At 45.3% G+C, this 15,336-nt stretch overlaps 1 long non-coding RNA gene across 1 annotated transcript; it reads right to left on the minus strand.

The window, feature by feature from the left end:
• Window positions 1–1,526: 1,526 nt before the first annotated feature.
• LOC139045628 (uncharacterized) lies at window positions 1,527–13,785 on the minus strand. Its single transcript, XR_011504353.1, has 3 exons — window positions 13,390–13,785; window positions 12,554–12,776; window positions 1,527–10,779 (listed from the first exon to the last, which is right to left on the minus strand). It is a non-coding gene; the product is annotated as an uncharacterized lncRNA (long non-coding RNA).
• Between the last annotated feature and the right edge of the window lie 1,551 nt (window positions 13,786–15,336).

Consider the following 15,336-nt stretch of genomic DNA (forward strand, 5'->3'; position numbering starts at 1 on the left):
TTATTAGCACGTTTTTTCATTAGCTTAGCACCTCTAGTGAGACCTTTTCTTTTATTAAAACACCAAACTTTTCCTCCTGAGATCATTACTATCACGTGAAATCCCTGGGTCATTCTCTTGAATGTGCCCATCTCAATCCAAGCAGGCCACGTAGCGGGATGATCTGAATGAAGGAAGACTCAGAAGCTCCGTTAGTAACGGTTTGGATGCTCTATGCCAATATAGAAACTTTGGTTTTGCTTCTGCTTCTTTTGCACTCAAATATCCACTTTAAATAACAGAAGTCAATTTTTGCAGGATTCCAATAAGAGTTTATCTAAAGATGCTAACCCCAGTGGCTTGGGGTTCACATAAGGCTTGATTACCATCACGACCAGCTGAAGAGTCTGTGTAGGTGGCTTCTTTTGTCACCTCTCTCTTTTCCTGTGCATGCCTGTTTTTAATCCTCTTCTCTCTTCTGTTGAGCCCTTGTATCACCAGCTTACTCATACGTTGTTCAATCAGGCACTTTCCGAACCATTCATTCCATCTCATACAATTATTAGGATTATTGTTAGGTCTCTTTGATAGCTAGTACTTCTCGCTAAAACAGAAAAAAAGATTAAAATACTAAAATAATTTACTTCTACTTCATCAGACCCAGATTCCACAGATAAGCAATCTGAACTTTCCATTTTAACCTTAAACTTCTTCATCTCCTCTGGCCCCATATCCCCTTCAAGAAAACTATCCCAACAATCTATAATCAGTAGAAAAATTTGGTACGAGGGTGTTCATTGCAGTGTCTTAAATGTCAAAAGATGGGAAAATGGTTAAATAAATTATGGTGGAACCGTATGATAGAGTATCTGCTGAACACAACAAAATTATGTTTCCACTTTTGGGTCCTAAAGTTATACTTCTATGCATTATTTCAGAAATAAGTAATTAGGAGTATCCATGAATATTTAGGTATAAGTGATGTTTGTAGCTTCATTGTAAGTCATAGAAGACAAACGACAGCCTAGACGTCAGATAACAGTTCATTTGTTAAATAAGTTATTGAACCTGGAACACTACGCAACTAATATAAACCCTCATATAGAATATTATTCACAAGAGGTATATAATGCTATTCATTATAAAATTAAGCCATTATGCTACTAAATTATATATGTATATATAATTAGACTATTTTCATTCAAGTGTGTACAAATAGAAACAAAAACTGAAAAGATAACAGTAGTTATCTCTAAGTGAGGGGATTCCAATAATTTTTATTTCCATACCTTTCTTTTCCATAATTTTATTTTTCTTAAAAAGAATGTATATGTTTGTGTAATAAAGAAAATTAAAGGTAACAAAACTCCTACTTTGAAAATTATAATATTAAGAGACAAAATCAGAATATAACTTTCTATTTAAAGTAGTGTCAAAATTTGTTTTTAAAAGTTTGGAGTATAGTGTATGCATCAAAATAATATGGATATGTACGTGATTATTCCTAAGACTTGGAACCTAGAGCGATTTTTATTTTATTCTTCATACCTTTGTATTTTCCAAATTTCCTGCTGAAAGCATATATTTTATAATCAGAGAACACAATAAATAACAATTATAGGATGTAAATGGATGGAATTTGAAGTCTTTTTTAAAATTTTAGTTAAAAGACTAAAGAAAAAAGTGAAATATTGAGTGAATTTGGGAAAATCTGAAGAAAATTGGACCCCTCTCATTTCTGTCTTTAAACTTTGTTTCTAAGCTGCCTCTCTGCTGCCATAATGTTTACCAAACTCCGTGCTGAGATTTTCATTGACAACCACAAGCATGCTGAAGCTCACTTTCCTGGAGAACTGTCATAATAAAAAGACATTAACATCTTAGTATTTGGGCAAAATGTTTAACACTCAAACATTTGTATTTTTCCTTCAGTTTTCAAAACAACTTTAAATCTCTCTTTTCAAAATAGTGTTAAATGATGTCACTCATTAGCTAGCAGGTGGCTAGGAGTGGAGAATGTATTCACCGCTTCCGTCTCCTATGTAACTTGAAGCACAGACCAGGTGAGGGTGCCGTGTAGGGGCTCAACTTAGGACCTTCAAAGCCCAGCGTGGGTCACCGGTGTGTGCCTCGCCGTCCCATTGAGGGTGTAACGGATGCGCTCGAGGCTCACGCTTGTCTGGATGAGGCTGGAAATCAAGCTGCTCGCAATAACAGATCAGTATAGCTCAGGGTGTGAGTTTGTGTGTCCCACAGATGAAACCATCCTCAGAAGTCTAGCTGTCATACTTAAGGCAGACTAGAAAAGAGGTGCAAGGGTCAGGGAAGTAAGAGGGGGAAACCCTGAGCTGCCCATAATGACAGCAGAGAAAAAGAATGTGTGGCATTGATAAGAAATTTTGCCTCGTGCTGGTCATGATGTCCAGCTAGAAGTTGAGGTGGCAATGATGAGAAAGTGCAATGCAAGGGATGCTCCAGGGAGGAAGTAATCCGGAGTCCTGCCTGTACCAGCCCAGCAAAGGTAAATGTGGATAGAGACCAGGGAGGCGTGGTGTCTGAAGGCCGCGCCCCTGAGCAGGTGGAAAGTACTACGCATCTGCACATGGCCTCCCTGGACCCGAATGGCTGGTGTGGGATGGGAAGCCCCTTCCTGTCAGATGCACTATATCTGCAGGAGGGAGTGGTGTATCAGGATTTCGTTAAGAATGGGAGTGTGAAACACTTAATGCCCAACTAGGCCTCGTTTATACTCAGCCACCAGTTTTGCAGCCGGTTGGCCCTGTTCAATCATACCAATGGCCCATTGTCCCCAGCTGATCGGCTAGACCATAGGTAGGTAAGGACCCAGAGCAGCCATTGAGAGAGCTGAAGTAACTGGATTAATGCCTTGTGACACAGTGCTTGGGGGCATGCACAACCGAATATTGTGGCATGAAATGCAACAGATAGTGAATAACATTGTGACATTAAAAGTCACTGGAACATCGGGAGAGTGAGTGTACACATTTCACGAGGCTGTTGTGAGGACTGAGTAAGAGGGCACATCCACCGTGTGGAGACGGTGAGTGGCACATAGCAGAATCAATGAAGGGGAGTTACCAGAACCTTGTTACTGTTATGGGCTTCATATTTGCTTTGCATTTGGCTGCTCCCAAATCCTTTTCATGAGCACCACCATATCAGCTGCTCACCTTAGCCTTGAGAGAGAGACGGACCGAGAGAGAAAAGCATTGGTAATTATTCCCATTTTTGAGATGAAGAACTGTGGATCTCATGGGAGTTTGGTGTTTTGCCCGAGGACAGTGTTGGGTAGGAAAGGACCAGGAAACCAAGGCCCAGGGACTCTATTGTCCAGCGCTCCAGTGACTACACCAGAATCATCAACACCCACCACGGTTGTTTGTTATCATGTTTTTCGTTTCAAAATCTAATGACTTATAAACGCATTGAATGATGGCACTGAAGCCATTCCTAGCACGGATTGTCTCATTCAGTGCTGATTTCCCAGGCAACGGCAACAGGAAAGCTCCTGGGCATCTTGCCCTCAACCATCTCTCCTCCCGTGTGAGCTCTTTTGTAAGCCCTGACGTGCCCTCTCGGATGAACCTTTCTTTCCTGGTTGGGACCCTTCAGTACTCAAGAGTTTCTCTGGAAAACAAGGGGACACAGGCACAACATTAATAACAAAAACAGTGCTGGCTGCTCCCCGTGGAATCCTCGCTGTGCCAAGGGAATGGCATAGGATCAGTCACGTATTCCTCAGTTTAATCCTTACGATGACCTTGACAGGTGAGGAAACAGGGCTCCTCAGAGAGCCAATAAGCTGACAAAGGCAGCACGTCAATTCAGGTGAGTCTGACATTAGACCCCAAGATCTTACTTATGGTGCTGGTCCACCTCCCAGGCCCGGGGGTGCACCAGAGCCTACACAGCCCTTGGACCCCTCCCGTTTCGTGTCCCCTCACAGATTCTGCAGAGAGACAGGTGGCCTTCCCAGATCTTCCCCTCCAGATCTCACCTGATGCCCTGCTCTCTTTAGAGCTCACCTCCATGGAATCTGGACACAGGGCCCAGCCCATCTTCCTGGTCAAGAGTTAAGCAGTTGAACAGAAACAGAGAAGCAGCAGGTTTGGTTAGTTGAACAGTGATTACACCCTCGCAGCTGGAGAGAAAGCTCTGCAGTGGAGGAGTCTGTCGCTCTCCACCACCCTCCACTTCTCCCTGAGGACTAGCTGCCTGCCTCAGCCCCGCCTCTCACTCCTCTAAATCACCATAACCGCCCTTCACATCTCTTGGTGAGGAGGTGCCAGTCATCCCCTGGGCCACAGGGAGGCAAGGATGGGAACCCTCACAGTGCTTTCTGTCTAATGGGAAATGTCAACGTCCAGTCAGAAAGTTCGGTAATGTGTGAAGAGATTTAAGATCAAAAACGTACAAGAAACACGTAAGGGGAAAGAAATTTGGCCCAGGAGTCTCCAACTTCATGACTGCACCACAGCCTTTAGTCTTTCTGAGCATCCTCTCTTGTCTCCAGAACTGACTTATAGTGTGACTCTCAATGCAACCATTTGTTATGCTCTGTTTGCATACCCAGCTCACCCAGCCCAGAGCTGTGCATGCAGTAGGTGCTCAACTCAACTGCTTTGTGCTATGATGCTCCTAGTGCATCATAAACCAGCCCAAAACTCAGAAGCTTAACGTTTAAAATTCTGATTGATTATTTCTCACAAATTTGTGAGTGAGCCATGTATTTCTGGAGACCCCAGCTGGGCTCCCTCACACACTTGCTGTCGGCTGATGGCTTGACTGATGGCAGGGGACTAGTTGGTGGACATGGCCTTAGCTCTCCTCTGTGTGTCTCCCACATGCCCCAGCAGGCCAACATCCCCAAGAAAGAAAGTGTAAACGCAAAAGCACATGTTTAAACTCAGCTTGTACCAAGACTGTCCCATTGGCCAGGACAAGTCACATCGCCAAGGACAGCATTAGCGTGGGAGAGAACCAGCGAAGGTGTAGACAGAGCTATTCACGTGACCACTCTGCTGCACCTCACTATTCAGATGATGTCTTCTTCCAGGCCACCCAACTCCTGTGTGCTTCCGTTTTAACCAATTTCATCCTTAAATAAATCAATTTTTCTCAAAGTGACCTTACATCAGTTCTGCCCCTGCAGAATCCTGGGCTCCACGGGCCAGGCTGGCAGAGCCCTATGAGGCACAAGTTACACAAGAGAGGGGCCTTATGAAAAGTGTGTCCCACACTAGGATGGCGAGAGGGCCAGAAAGCACGACACACACATCCTACTTGGAACTTTATCTTCTCCAAAGAATGTCACATTCTGAGTGGAAAGGGGAAAAAATGAGGGAGCCCCAAATGTAACGCTCTGAAGTCAGTTATTTTTCTCTCTTGACTAATTAAGCTTAACCAGAATGGTGGGCCTGTCAAACTTGGGGCACCTTTCCTGAGAGAAAAAAGGAGCCCGCACTCCAGGTGGGTTTTCCTGACTTTGGCTGGCTCCCACCACAATACACATTTGGCATCCATGACAGCACCGTCAAAAATAATAGCTAAAAAACTCACTGTCTGTCACAATGAAATAATTATGTATGGGGCTTTTCTTACACTCGAGATGGATTATATATTTCATTGAGGAAAATATATGTGGCTTTTAAAAAGAATGTAATGCATTGAGGGCACTGCCAAGATTAATAGCCAAATAAAGAATTTTAAAGAAAGTTCTGTGTGAGTGTGTGTGCTCTTGAGCACGTCACTCATGAAGAGATGGGGGATGTCATTCCTAAGCTGGTTAATTACAAAATGCATTAATGTTTTATGATACCCTTATCAGTAATTAATCACCCACTTTGATGTAAAGTTCAGCCTCAGAAAAGTATCCTGAAATTGCCCTTCATGTATGAATGAGGTTTTTTAGGGGTGAACGAGGACCATGACAAAGGTAGAAGTTTATTCCCCTTGGAACAGGAAATGGATTTGCCTCACATACGCATCTTACTCGGAGTCTGTTGTCCTAGGGGCTTCTGAGGCCAATCCAAAGGAAGCAGGAGATGGAGAGAAAGAAGAGGGAAAGAAGAAGAGAGGCAGACAAAGAGAAAGAGACAGAGACAGAGAGAGACAGACAAACAGAGACACAGAGAGACCGAACCAGGCAGAGATGGAGAGCGAGACGAGCCCGGGCGACAACAGGGCTGGGGAGCTTTCCTCAGTGGTGTTCTTCAGGTGCAGAGTTTGAATAAAAATGCAAAACAGGATGCTCCCATTCAGTAAATATTATCATTTTTATTCACTCATTAATTAAGTTGTTTAATTGCTGCTGTCAAAAGACTCTTGAGTTTGTCACTGGGGCTGCTGCACTGTTTTGATAGTAGCTGGGGGAGAGAAGGTGGCAGAGCCGGCTCGGCTTTCAGAGGAAGAAAGCCTTGCTGAGGGCGGCGAGAAGGATGCTGGGGTGGATGCTGGGAGGAAAAACACTTCTGAGGGAGAATAGCCAGTTGTGTGAATCTTGAAGGACAATATTTCACTACTATGTTTGATGCCCATTGCTGGCACATTATCATTTCAGTCATTATTCTGTGAAAATCAGTTTTATGCAAAATATTTCCCTCTTTTAATCTAACTTCCCAAGGGGGCAGGAATGGGAACAGACTCTGCTTCTCAGTCAACACAATTGTAGGACCCTTGGTATCTGTTTGAGAGGAACAACTGTGGGCTCTTTAAGAGCACGTCTTGCCCACTGCACTCCATTGATATTCCCAGCGCTTCTAGAGGCTCCACGCATAATTCGCCGCGTGTTCCCTCACACTGGGGCCGCCCTGCGTCCCACAGAGCCCATGCCAAACTGGCGCTCAGCAAACACAGACCAGAAAGAGCCCACAAAGTGTCTGATGCTGACATTTGATTAATGTTCCCTGGCCTTTCCAAGCTCAAATATGCTTTCTCTGAAATATTTGAATAACCTTTGAGCACACCCTTCCTAATTTGTCACCCTATGAATACCCAAAACTCATAGACTGATCAAGCAGCCACAGCGCCTCCTGCCCGGTAAGAGATGGCTCCCATCGCTTGCAAGGACCGCGAGCTCCTGGGAGGGACATCTCCACCGGTCTACCGAGGCCTGGAGAAACGAGGAGGAAGAAGCACAAAGGGGGGGCCTGGCACCCCTCACAACAGAAGAGTGGCGGTGGGCCTGCGAAGTAAGCACGGCTCACACATCTGACCTCCCAGCTTCTCCAGGAGACGGGAGCTTCACTTGACTCTACTTCTCATCTGTGGAATAAGTGTTTTTCTCCAGCTTTTCACATTCAGTCTAGCTACTCTACCATCCAGTGGAGCTAAGCATGTGTGTATTGTTGTGCATATGTGTTTGTACAAGTATGCATGTGTCTGCTGTGTGTGCATGTGTACACATGTGTGTATTGTGGGTGCATGTCTGCACATGTGTGTATTGTGATGTATGCCTGTGCTGTCTGTATGTGTGTGTTGTGTGCACGTGTGTGTGCAGGGGGCTGTGCACTTGTCTATTTTCCCAGTACTTCCTCAATGACCTCAACTGCATGCTTACCGGGCCCCTTGTTGACTGTTTAGCTGGAGACAAGCTGCCAGGTGGCGAGCCTCACATGCAGACTGCAGCCAAGCCCCAAGATCAGCACGGAGGAGGGCTGGGAGGGCGAGCAACTTGGCTGACAAGCTACTGCCATCTCTATTTTCCTGTGAAATATACACAGACACGCTGGAACTCTGGTGTCAAAGCCTCGTGAATTTTGTGAGAAGAGAAATCCCCATTTTTAGGAAGCTGGCCTGCCATGGACTCTGCCTGCAGATGCTGGGCAATTACTCACTCTCCTTCGCCGTGAGCAGTCTGTCAGTGCAACAGAAAGCAAAGAAGGAAGGAAGGGCGAGAAGGAGGGGAAGGCGGGGGAGAGGAAGAGAGCAAGAAAAAGGATCTCAGTTCACAGCATCACTGTCACCCCTTCAATCTCCTGAGAAATTCGCCTGCGCTTGGGGCAGCCTGACTTGTCTCTGACCTCCACTGACTTCACGACGGAAGGTGAGGAGCGGTTGTTACAGCTTTCCAACATTTACCTTAAAAATGTAGTATTTTTATTTAGTCTGTCAAACCAAACTCTGTGCAATACATTTAAATGATTTGAGGCCACATCCAGGCCAACCGATAAAGATGGGTCCCCAATCATGCATCAAATCCATGTAAAGTGACATTATGTAGCATATGTGTCTTATAATTGGTAGATTTAAATGCTAAAGTTCAGGGCCGGCCCAGTGGCTCAACGGTTAACTTCACACGTTCTGCTTCTTGGCAGCCCGGGGTTCACTGGTTCGGATCCCGGGTGCGGACATGGCACCACTTGGCAAAAGCCATGCTGTGGTAGGCGTCCCACATATAAAGCAGAGGAATATGGGCACGATGTTAACTCAGGGCCAGGCTTCCTCAGCAAAAATGAGGAGGATTGGCAGTAGTTAGCTCAGGGCTAATCTTCCTCAAAAAAACAAACAAACAAACAAACAAAAAACAGAAATGCTGAAGTTCACATACACCAGGAAACCTAGAGCTCAAATAACAAAGAACTTGGAGCAGAGACGAGGGAGGTGGGAAATGGAGAAGTAATGGAGTCAGTGTTCTAACCTGTGAATGCAAATCCGTGATGAATGAGAAGAAGCCTACACCATGTTTTCATCACTACACTTCCAATCACATTAAACGATTTACATGATCTCGAGCTCCTGAAAATAGCAACAGGAACACAAATGCTTATCTAAAACAGAAACATTACAGCCTACTGCTCCCGATGTATACAACATCTTTTCCAGGAACCACCAGTGAGGACATGGTTTTACACTATGATATGCTTGTCTTGTTGCAAACACTCATGTAGATTGTCTTTCTTTGAGCATAAAATGAGACAAATTAATGCAGACATAGATAATATTCTGGAACAGATTCTAAAACGTCTAAAATTCAACCCTCCACATCAAAATCCAAATTTTCTGAAAAACAAGAAAGAACTATTTGACTTACTGCTTGTATTTGTTTTTTATTGCAGACGTGACAAATTACCACAAAATTAGTGGCTTAAAGCAACACAAATTTATCATCTTACCGTGCTGGGCATCAGAAGTCCAACAGGAATCTGACTGTACTAAGATCAAGGTGTCAGTAGGCTGCATTTGTTTCCAGAGATGCTAGGGGACAATCCATTTCCTTGCCTTTTCCAGCTTCTAAAAGCCACTCGCATTCCTTGGCTTGTGGGTCATTCCTTCCTCTTCAAAGCCAGCATCTTCAGGCTGAGCCCTTCCCACATTGCCGTCTCTCTGGCTCTCTCTTCGTATCCCCTTTCCACTTTTATGTACCCTGGGGATTACGCTGGGCCCACTTGGATAATCTCTCTATTTTTTTTTCCAAGTAATTTTGTTGAGATCATGACGGTTTATAACATTGTGTAATTTCGGGTGTACATTATTTTTCATCAGTTTCTGAATACACTTCATCATGCTTACCCCCAGTAGTCTAATTTTTATCCATCACCATACATATGTGCCCCTTTATCCCTTTGGCCCAACCCCCAACCCCCTTTCCCTCTGGTAACCACTAATCTGTTCTCTTCATCCATGAATTTGTTATCTTCCATGCAGTATGTGTCTTTCTCTGTCTGGCTTTTTGGCTTAACATCATACCCTCAAGGTCCACCCATGTTGTTGCAAATGGGATGATTTTGTCTTTTTTTTTACAGCTTAGTAGTATTCCATTGTACATATATACATCTTCTTTATCCATTCATCAGTCAATGGGCACTTGGGTTGCTTCCACATCTTGGCTATTGTGAATAATGCTGCAATGAACATAGGGCGCAAAAGTCTCTTTGGATCATTGATCTCAAGTTCTTTGGATAAATACCCAGTAGTGGGATAGCTGGATCATATGGTAGTTCAAGTCAATTTTTTGAGAAATCTCCATACTGTTTTACATAGTGGCTGCACCAGCTTGCATTCCCACCAGCAGTGTATGAGGGTTCGCTTTTCTCCACATCTTCTCCAGTATTTGTTGTTTTTTGTCTTGGTAATTATAGCCATTCTGATATCTCATTGTAGTTTTGATTTGCATTTCTCTAATAATTAGTGATGCTGAACATTGTTTCATGTGTCTATTAGCCATCTGTATATCTTCTTTGGAAAAATGACCGTTCATATCCTCTGCCCATTTTTTGATTGGGTTGTTTGGCTTTTTTTTGTTGACTTGTATGAGTTCTTTATGTATTTTGGAGATCAATCGTTTGTCTGATAAATGGATTAAAGATTTGAATGTAAGACCTGAAACCATAAAACTCTTAGAAGAAAATATAGGCAGTACTCTCTTTAACATTGATCTTAGCAACATCTTTTAGAATACCATGTCTACTCAGGCAAGGGAGAAAAAGAAAAAGTTAACAAATGGAACTGCATCAGACTAAAAAGCTTCTGCAAAGCAAAGGAAACCATGAACAAAACGAAAAGACAACCCACCAACTGGGAAAAAATATTTGCACACCATTTATCTTCCTATTTTAAAGTCAGCAGATTATCAGCCTTAATTCCACCTGTAACCTTCTCTCTCCTTTGCCGTGTAATCTACGTAGTCACAGTTTCCAGGACTGGGATGTGGACATCTTTGGGGGTCGTCGTTTGTCCAGCGCACTGCTCTTGAGGTATGTAGGAATCAAATGAAGACGAAAGGCCATCCAAGCAGGCAGGGGTGGCCACACTGGGTTGACCAAATGCCCTCAAGATATGCTGGAGAAAATGAAGAGGTTGTATGATCAGATAAATCTGGGAAATGGGAGACAATCATATTCCTTTCTTAGAGGTTTGTATGTTTCCTGTGGCTTCTGTAACAAAGTGCCACAAACTAGGCAGCTTAAAAGAGCAGGAATTTTTTCTCTCACATTTCTGGAGGCCAGAAGGCTGAAACCAAGGTGTAGGCCATGCCATGCGCCCTCTGAAACTCATGGAGGAATCCTTCACGGCTTCTCATGGCTCCTGGTGTCTGCCTGCCAGCCTTGGCATTCCTTGGCTTGCAGAGGCTTCACTCCGTTCTCTGCCTCCATTGTCAAGTGGCCATCCTCTCCCTGTCTCCATCTCAGTATCTCTCTCTTCTTATAAGGACACCTGTCATATTGGATTAAAGGTCTGCCCAGCTCCACTATGGCCTCATCTTAACTAGCTATGTCTACAATGACCCTATTTCCAGATGAGGTTGCGTTCACAGGTACCAGAGATTACTTCAATACATCTTTTTTGGGGGGATAGAATTCAACCCAAAACAAATGATTATTTTGAAAACAGCACTATTCTAATTAATGAAGTTTATAATTGTTCTTCCATATGTTTGAACTGGTGTGTAACATATGACTACAGAAATATGAAGTCATATTTTATATCTATATCAAATTATTCAATTAAAAGTCCTGAGATAGATTCCAATTGTACCATGACTTTAGTCCATTCTCAGGACTATTTACAGCCCTAAGATACCTGCATTCACACAGGTTACAACAAAGCACACAAGATATAAGAGGACTGACACACTATCACAACTTGACACTCTAAGGAGGTGGAAATATATTCACATGTATGGAAACTAAATCACGAGAGTTCTAGAATCCAGAATCCAGGTGCTGTTGGTAGTTTAAGGCAGCCTATCAATGATCAGTATATTTCAATACATTTAGCAATAATGCTCGACAAGTCGCTTGGAAGCCATGGTTTTATTTCTATTCAAAAATTTCATTTCCTAGAAGCCTTAAGGAATTGGACAGTAGAGCTCTCCTATGGGCCACGTGCGTCCCAGGAGCTGTGCCTCTCAGGCTTGGCCCTGGGCTTGCCCCAGCAGCCCTGGGAATGCTGTGATGGTGGTTCCCTCCACCCCAGAACACGGCAGGTGGGGGTCGCCTCGCTGGCCACCACACCCCCAACCCCTCTCTCACCTCTACCTGGAGGCTCCCCGGAGGCGGTGTGCTGCCAGCCAGGAGGGCCCCACCCGGCCGGCAGCTGATGCTGCAGCCCTGACACCAGCACTGTGCAGTGCCATAGAGCGTCGGCCTCCCCGTCGTTTACTCTCCATCCAGACGCTTAACCTAAAGGAACTCTTCTTTTCTCTTTACCACTGAAGAAAAGCATTTCTTAGAAAGAACTTTAACGACCTACCCTTAGTGTGTTAGAGTCAAGGGAAGCCATACAAACCCAAAGGTTGGGTAGATCTTTACCAGACGTCATGGACGCCTAACCTGGCACCAGAGCATCGCCATGGTGAGGAAGTGGAGTCAGTTCTCTGCGTCTCAAGGGTTGATGGGTTGACTCAAAGACCTGGCGGGAATGACAGGGCTTTCTGGCAAGCCGGGGAATAGGGAGCAAGGGGAAGTGAGGCGGGCAGAGCAGAGCTGCCCTCAGACCAAGGGGATGGCCACCGCCTCCTCTGGGAGACAGAAGAAACAGCGGGCCGTCCTGGAAGAACTCCTTTGCTTTTTAACACCTGACTTTTGAAGGAGAGGGGGAAAAAGTCACTTACTGTCTCAGTGCCTCCTCCATCAGACTTGTTAAAGTAAGACAGCTGCAACAATCCCCTCGCCACTCTGCTCCGGGCCCAGGCAGGGAGCTGAGCCGCTCGTGGAGAGGCTGTGCGGTGGCCCCCTCCTCCCCCAGCCCAGCCCAGCCCTGCGGGACGAGCTCGCCTGTGGCTTTCCTCCCGAGAAATGGGGGACGCTTTGGGCGCATCTTCTTTCCTGGAAACCCTGCAAGAATTGGCAGGTGGCAGGGGTGCGGTTTGATCTGGAGCTGCGTTTTCACCGTAGGCTGAGCCGCCCTTACTGGGCTGCCCTGCATCCCTGCCGCCGCCGGCGGTGGCCCCGAGTGGCTGGAGCCCGGCCATTTATTCAGGTGGCCGAGGCGGCGCAGCGCCCGGGAGCCCCAGGTACACGTGTAAGGACAAATGGCAGCCGTCGGGGGAGGCTGCGCGCGTTTGATGTGGGGCTGGAGAAGGAGCTGAGTGGGTTAAGAGGCCCCTTGCCCCCTCGGAGGCCCAGTTCACACTTTCATGTTTGTCTGGGTTGAATGGGAGGTCAGGAGGTGAAACAGAGTTCACCCAGAAGTTGACTGATAGCGCGGGGTGTGCGGGCGGGGCGTCTAGACTCGGCCGGCGAGGGGGCCGCCCGCCCGGGAAGCGCCCGCAGCCTCGGCGGGTGATGGATGGGCCGGGCCTGCGCAGCTGCGGGGCGGCCCCCGACAGATGTGGGCAGCCCCCCACCCCCAACCCGCCCCGGGCACCCCCGCCCGCCCCGCCCGCACCCCCGGGGCCTGGGAACCGAGCGGGCCCCAGAGCTCAGAAGCAGCATTGGGGCGCCTCACCTTATTTATCTATCGGCCGAGGCGGGAGGAAAAATGATTCCATAATGGTATCGCCTGCGTAGGAAAAGATTGTTTGCTTTTGTGGGAGCAAAAGGCAACTTTCTGCCCCCACCGCTTGAGTGTTGCTAAGTGAACGGTAATGACTAAGCTAGAAATTTCATAGGGAGAGGCTAATGGCAAGCTGACTTAAAAAGTCCTTTTATGTCCAACTTCTGTTTAATCCCTTGAGGAAAAAAACAAAACAAAACAAAACTGTGACTAAGAAAGTTCAAGTCGCACAGGACCCGGGTTTCCAGGGCCGGGGTCGCTTCTGCTGTACATGACTTTGAAAAGGACTTGAGAATTTATTCCAGTGGATTCCCACCCTTGTCTTAAAGAGAGCTCCCTACTCTTGAGAGGAAAGAGCCATCGGAAGGGCTTTCCTTTGCCCCCACCTTAGCCCACCCCCTACCCCCACCCCCACCCCATGGATCAAAGCAAAGAATTCAGAAGTAAGGCAGTCCTGAAATTCTCCTAGTTGTGGCTATTTGAGATGATGTATCAAGTGTACTTTTTTTTTTTTCCCAGGCAGAAGACATGGCTGGAGACTGAGAGCAGAGCTTGGCTTGGTTTCTGTGCCTTTCTGAGCCCTGCTCCTTCCAGGGCGAGTCCTCCCGGTGTCGTCTGCAGAGGCGTCAGTCCACCCCGCAGGACCATGGGTTTCGAACATCTACCTTCTCTTCCTGGAAATGAAGACAAAGCGGAGGAATATTGCCTAACGTCTGCAGAAAGGGGGGAGCGATTCTCTGGCAAACGTCGTCTCCAAATGTGTTCATCCGGAGCCGACGTTCCTACCAAGGGCCCAGGACCCGCGATCTCCCTTGTTCTGGGGCGGGGGGCGGGCCAGGCGACAGCTGCAAACGCCATTCCTCTGGGATAAACCAAGAGCAGCCACGGGAGGGTTCTGAGAGGAGTCCTAGAGTGTGAAGAGGGGAACTGAGGAGCAGGCGGCTACAAAATAATAAACAATTAAGTTTTCACTTGGCAAAGAAGCAGGACGCTCCGTCACACAGCCCCGTCCATTATCACGCTTGACTCGGTTTCAGATGAGCCTTAAAGAGGGCAGAACACCTCGTGGGCTTTCCATCCTAAAAGTCCTCAGGAGTGTCTCCAAGAGTCTGAATGCTTTTCAAGTAACTCTACTTAGAAATGATGATTTGACTGAGGATTTTTCGAAACAAAGGCAGTTTAAACACCTAGATTGATGCAATCTTTGTTTTTTAAATTTTAAAAATATATGTTACTCGTGAAAAGGGAAAAATAAGATGTTTCTTAAAAGATTAGTTAAGAAAGTAACTTAAGGATTGATGTCTAAGAAATATAGGATTTCTTACACATTTCTTTTTCTGCGTTTCTGCTTCTACCATTTTCTCCATTTTGAAAACATGCTTTTCAACAGACTTCTTTTGAGCAAGTGATGTGTGCTACAAAATAGAGATAAAAGATTAGTAAGCAGCAGAAATTTATGGAAACCAAAACAGAAGTTTTTTGAAAGGACTAATAAAATAGACAATAAACTAAATTGAGAGAAAGAGAATATAAATATACATTACCAACAACGGAAATGAGAAAAGAGGATAGTAAACAGATTAATGTAAAAGAATTTTAAAGCATAACAAAATAATATCTGCACAGCATCATGCCAATCATTTGAACATGCAAAACAAATAAATATTATTTTTAGGGAAACATGTTACCAAAATCATCTCCCAAAAGAGACAGATGGTAAAAACCTATTATACTAATAATTTTAAAAGAAATTTAAAAGCTTCTCAAATAACTACCACAAAAAGTTTTCAGGCACAGAGTTATTTGTCAACTTTCACGGGTCATTTAAACTATCTGATAGCGTAGAAAAATATGGAGAATTTCCCAGACAAATTTATGATACTGAGACTAAAAACAAAG

This window comes from Equus asinus, chromosome 7, assembly GCF_041296235.1.
Source record: "Equus asinus isolate D_3611 breed Donkey chromosome 7, EquAss-T2T_v2, whole genome shotgun sequence".
Classification (NCBI taxonomy): Eukaryota; Metazoa; Chordata; class Mammalia; order Perissodactyla; family Equidae; genus Equus; species Equus asinus.